Below are 6,439 nucleotides of genomic sequence, written 5' to 3'. Positions count from 1 at the left end.
AGAATGATAAAGAAAACAGAAAAGTCAATAAAGGGATGGTGTGATAAACATTAGTGTCTGAATGATGTGGGAAACTAGAGAGAGATTCACGCAACTGAGAATTCTTTGAAGACATACATGAAATGCACCTTTAGGTTGTTGCACAGAGAGGCGATGAATCCTGAATGTTTATCTGACTTTTCCCATCTTTCATTGAGAATTAGCCCTAGGGATGATAGGTGTCTGGCATTTTCTGCCTGTGAGAGAGGCAGGAATCCATTAACGTATATGGGTTACCTTAAGTGAACTTCCAATGGTAGTCAAAGAAAATAATATAGGAAACTAGAAAGCATCTGTGTACACCCTCTTTAAAGTTTTCTCAAGGCCCATTTCTTGTTTTCCAGGTAGGATTAAAAGAATGCTCTCATGAGCACCAAAGCACACCGAAGTCAAAGCTTTCTATGCCCAAAATTTTTCTTGTTTCACTTGGCTTCACTTCAGTAGTGAATGGACAACTGAAGGGCAAAGTCCTTGCATCTCTTTCATTTTTCATATGTAACATACTAACTTGTACGTATAAGACCTACAAATACAATTATCAATTTAATATCACAAGTCTAAAATATTGTCATGAGACTACTAGAAGAACCAAATATAAGGGTAGGCCAGTACTCAGTCTAATATATTTACTGCAGATTGGTACACTATAGGGTGTGAATATAATGGCATTCACCTGAGGATAAACCTTTCAATTTATAGAAGGTCAAAATTTTCCACATCTAGAATAATCCCCTTCACAATGTTCAGAGGATGCCTGAAGATAGAAGCAAAGTAGAATCAGAGTGCCGAGAGTCTTGTTCTTTGTCAGAAATAGGAACTTTTCATCTATTTTTTTTCTTCCCTAACTTCACCACTCCTTGTGGCTGCTTCCTGATTTAACTTTTCTACAATTATATTTGTAATATGCAAATAAGAATTTACCATTAATTAATTCACTGCTACAAGGCTACTCACTATAAGGACGTGAACAGCCACTGGTAACAGGATGCATGGTAACTTTTTCATTTTTTTAAGTTAAAGCAAGAAATAACATAACACAATTCTGTAACAGAAGGGATGAAGTGCTTTGTTCTTAGGTTATGCTCTAGAGTACAATTTTTGAAAGGATTAAATATATAAACATCAAAGAAAGACTGCCCTGAAGCTAAGAGTTGTATTAGAAAACCCCATGCTCTTTTATGCCCCTTATGTTGAAACCTAAAAAAAATGGATTTGGTGATTGGAATGATCTCTGTTTACTTTGTGCAATAAAGCAAAGGAAAAGAATTAAAGAAACAATATAGTGAATCTGCAAGAAAAAGGAAGCACTTCGATATGCATAAGGTCAAAGTCGATTTGGTTGCTTTTCTGTTATGCATTTTAGAACTACTTAACAGTTTTCCATTTTGCCATTTTACTGGATTTTTCTTGGTAAAAGACAGACAAGAACTACAGAAGTTTGGCCATCTGCAACAGTTTAAGATCCACAACAATATTTTTGTTGGCCCACAAATCTCCTCTATGAAATAGCAACATCATAAATGAATCCAAATACTGAAAAATTAATGGAAAGGTCACAATACGGCCACTTTACAATGGCTAAACTGATTACTAAATACAGAAATAACATTAAATTCTTTATGATATTTATAGCACATTATGTTATCTAACTAAGATATTTTTGACACATTATGATAGCCAATTAAAGCATTTTAGAAAAGAAGTCAAAAATTACCCTTTTAAACACAAAACTACTGAACAGAGAAAGATATATGAACTTTAATATCTATATAGTCCTCGGTTCTGTTAAATTATTGCATAACCCTGGACAAAATAGTTAATCTTTTTAACCCCCAATTTCCTCCTTAAAATGCATTTTAAAATTATTAATAATCCATAGAATGTTTTTGAAAATTATATGGGCTAAGAAGATGCTTGAAAGCATGTAGGCTAAACTTAGTTCATAAAATATCCCTTTGGCCCATTTCTATTGCTCTCATAAATTTTCAGCACAATTATTCACAAAACACAAAAGGAGATTAGTTGGTTCAAAAGTTCCTCTTTAAATATTTTCTTTCTAAGCCAAATGCATCCCCAAAGCATAAAGTATAAGGCATAATTTGAAATCAGGTATAAGATTTGTGGTGTATTAATTTAAATTCATTTTCAATTTAATTGACCTAGCTTACAAAAGATTACCAACTCCTGAATTCCAGTAGTTTACAAGATACCTTCAAAGCTAAAACCTGGAAATGATGAAAGCTGACAGAGGTAGAGGGTAGTCAGATCAGTCCCTGTTTCTGAAAGTGAGATGTTCCTCACTTAGGTTTAATGAAAGGAAACAAGGTTGACTTAATAAAAAGCCTGAATTCAATTTTGTCTGCTACTAAGAAAGTGATGTGGGTGGGGAATGAGATGCAATGTGGGGTGAAATATACCCAGAGGGAAGGCTTCACCTCCTCAAAAGGGAAGGTGGAATCAGGGAGAACTTATATGAGGTGGTACTGAGAAGAGAGAAAGGGCAGATATTAGGTTGTAAAGGGAATAAATAAATAAATTTAATTTAAAAATCGATGTTATTCAGGTACCCCCAAAATAAGAAATGGTCTTCCTTTGACCAGGCTCAAAATTCTAGAATTATTGTAAAAATGAGAACAGAGTAGACCTCAAATAGCTCAATCTTATGACCAAAAGGCTATCAAAAGCAGATGTGCACTAAAATTCAATTTTCTGCCCACTCACATGACTTCAAGAAGAGTTTTGAAATGCATGTACACTTTTCTGCTTTCAATATACTCATTGCTTCAAACTTTTCTTTGTAAAATATGTCTACATCATTGTCTCACTCACCCCTAGTTTAATGGAAAGATGCTCAATGATTACTTACCCCATTTATTTGCATATTAAAGTATGCTCACCCGATTTAAGGGGGTTTGTTAGAATGAGCACCCTATTCATGTTGTAGCCCAAGCTTCTCATGCAGATTAACACATGTTTTAAACATGTAAAGTTAGAATTGTTAAATTCTCCCTTTTAAAACTCATCTATTACTGAATCAAGTGAAGAAACTTCAGAGATCTTTTGTCTAAATGTATCAATATGCACAAATAACATGGCCAATTCATATAGTTTACTTTAATATACCATCAACATGTATTTACTTAAGACTTCTCTGTTACAAGTCCTGCCACTGAGGATATGAATGTAGAATTTTAAATTTCAAGGCAAGGTCCTAGGCTATAAGGAAATTAAAACTATGTTAAGAGAATAGAAATATTATGTTAAAATATTATGTCACATTAGGTATGCAAGAAGCACAAAATAATGAAGAAGATGCTAACTCTGTGTTAAGGGTACTCTAATGCCAGAAACAACCCAAATATTATATATGCCTCTGTGTGTGCAATTGTTCTGGGCTATATCTTCAGTCCCATCTATGCCTGTTTTGAGTCCATGCACACTAGTGGCATGGAACTTATTCTCTGTCATTATTTTATATTAATTTATATTTTAATTATTTATATTCATTTAACCTAATTAGACTACAAATTTGCCAAGAGAAAAGTTCTGTCTGTTCTTCTAATTGCCAACCATAGCACTGCCTTTCTTACAGACATAATTTACATAAAATTATTCAAGAGTTAAACTATTTGATCTTGGTGTGGTGCTCTGAGAAGGCTTATTAGAGATATGAGCCTTGATATTAGGAGAACCTTGAAGAAATAAAGGAGTTTGAAATGTGGGGATCATGTAAAGCTACGCATTCTATTAGGAGATAAAAGCTAAAAGGTTTTAGCCTAGTCATCTGAAACCACTAATCACATTTTAAGCACAGATACACAAATGATGTGCATCAAAATATTCTTATCAATAAACTGATACTGGAAGGAGCTCCCTCTTAACTCAGAGTCCTGTGTTTATCAAGGAAAATTATATTGTATAAATTTTTTTCTTATGTCATAATGGATCACTCTAAAGGACTCATGATGACACTGAGATCCTGCTAAGCAGTCAGAACATCTTTAAAAACCTAGATGTTTAATCAGCAAACATTTGCACAAAGATCATATACATATAAGAATGTGTCACTTCTGCTATACCCTTACATCAATGCTCCACTCAGCCATCATTAAAAAACTTCCTTTTACAGTACACCCATAACTGGACAGTGGGCAAAGCGAGAGATTTTGAAGTTCTCAGCCCTAAATAGGATGTCTCCATCAAATTCCTTCTCTGAGGGGTCAGAGATGTATGTGAAATGGGAGGCAGTAAGATTATAAGAAACAGAGGTGATGTCAAGGAAACAGTATCTTCCAGACACAACAGGCCTCATGTGATATCAATTCACAGAAATTGCTGCAGCATGTACATGACCTGTATAGGTTCAAGCCCAACAAAGACCCAACACTGAGATGGAAGTAGGCATAAGCTACCTTTCCTAAATAAGTAGTTAACTCAAATTGACAACCTCTTGCAAAGGAAATATGTTTTCTCCAAAGTTGTCTCGCTGGGTTCATTAACCACACTTAAGGGCAGACCCCATGCCCAGCAAGACCAAGTGAAGTCTATGATGTTCTTGGAGATTCTTTGTCTCTTACTGATTCTTTTGGTCATTATTTTTTTCTTATTTGTCTTCTGCTTATGTATTATGGTCTCTCATTTTGGATTTTTATAGGTTTTACATTTGTGTGCATCTTTGTGTGTGTTTCTTGTGCTTTTTCTTTGTTTTTGTTTCATTGTTTTTGCTGCTGTTTGCCTGTTCTGTTTTCCAAAGAGAGAGGGAAGGGAAGAGAAAGACAGGTGTGGGGAATAGAAGTAGATCTAGGAGAAGATGGGGGAAGGGAAATCATCAGAAGATATTCATGAAAAATTATTCCCAACTAAAATATATATTTTGTTATATATTTAATATATTATATATTTAATAAACAGTAAAAACAAAAATGGAAGTCCTGAAGTTCTGTCTCACTAATGGAAGATGAGATCTAAGAATCCCCTAAGGAAATATGAATCATGGATACTACCAAACCTTTCTTTTTCCTATGCATAGATAACCATGGTAGAGTTTAAATTACAAGTTAGGATCAATAAAAAATGTGAAAATAATGAATGATGAATTAAAACAATAAGAACAATATTCTATAATAAAATGTACATAAATATGGCTAAAAAATTATATGTGTTTTCATCTTAAATAGACAGAGTTTCCATGCTCTCCTTTCATTTACAAGTTTAAATTGTCCTTAGAAGTTATGCTCTTTAGTTTTCTGTAAACTTGTGTAAAGAGAAGAACATCAATTGAGAAAACGTCCCCCAAATAGATTGGACTATTGGCAAGCATGTGTCTACAGTTCATTTTCTTGACTGATGCCTAATGTGGGAGGACCTAGCTTACTATGGGTGGTGCCACCTTTGGGCTTATTGTTCTGGGTGCTATAAAAAGCAAGCTGTATAAGCCATAAGGAGTAAGTCAACAAGCAGCACACATCCATGGCTTCTATGTCTGGCCCTGCCTCCAGGTCTCTGACCTGTTGAGTTGCCCCCCTAATTTCATTTGATGATTTTGATATTTCGTATATGCTTGGCTCAGGGAGTGGCACTGTTGGGAGGTATGGCCTTGTTGGAGTAGGTGTGGGCTTGTGGGTTTGGGCTTTAATACCCTTGTCCTAGCTGCTTGGGAGCCAGTCTTCTGCTAACAGCCTTCAGATGAAGATGTAGAACTCTCAGCTTTGCCTGCACCATGCCTGCCTGGATGCTGCCATGATGATAATGGACTGAACCTCTGTACCTGTAAGCCAGCCAAATTAAAGGAAAGGAAAGGAAAGGAAAGGAAAGGAAAGGAAAGGAAAGGAAAGGAAAGGAAAGGAAAGGAAAGGAAAGGAAAGGAAAGGAAAGGAAAGGAAAGGAAAGGACAGACAGGACAGGACAGGACAGGACAGACAAACAGAAAGACAGATATTTCTTAGAAACATTCTACTTAAAATGTAGTGGTGGATATTTGATCTTAAAAATAAATAGAAAAGCTCTTCCTGGGATGGTGCTCAGAGATTCTCAGGATGGTCCAGCATTTAACATACCATAGGCTTTCCTACAATACAGCCTCTGACAAAACTAGGCTATCTCGAACCCCTGACAAAAGAATTGTCTACCTTTATACCAAGAAGGTTGGGAAAGCACCTAAATCTGCATGTGCCATGTGCCCAGGCAGACTGTGAGGGGTTCATGCTGTGAAACCCAAAGTCCTTATGAGATTGTCTAAGACAAAGAAGCAGGCCAGCAGGGCCTTTGGTGGCTCCATGTGTGCCAAGTGTGTCCTTGACAGGATCAAATGAGCTTTCCTTATTGAGGAGCAGAAAATCAAATCATTGTGAAAGTGTTGAAGGCACAAGCACAGAGTCAGAAAGCAAAATAAATATGCAGC

At 35.7% G+C, this 6,439-nt stretch overlaps 1 pseudogene; it reads left to right on the top strand.

The window, feature by feature from the left end:
• Positions 1-6,074: 6,074 nt before the first annotated feature.
• On the top strand, positions 6,075-6,430 carry LOC116888839 (annotated as a pseudogene).
• The last annotated feature ends 9 nt before the right edge of the window (positions 6,431-6,439 follow it).

Source organism: Rattus rattus, chromosome X (genome assembly GCF_011064425.1).
Source record: "Rattus rattus isolate New Zealand chromosome X, Rrattus_CSIRO_v1, whole genome shotgun sequence".
NCBI classification, from domain to species: Eukaryota; Metazoa; Chordata; class Mammalia; order Rodentia; family Muridae; genus Rattus; species Rattus rattus.
This window is presented reverse-complemented; position numbering and strand designations above follow the sequence as displayed.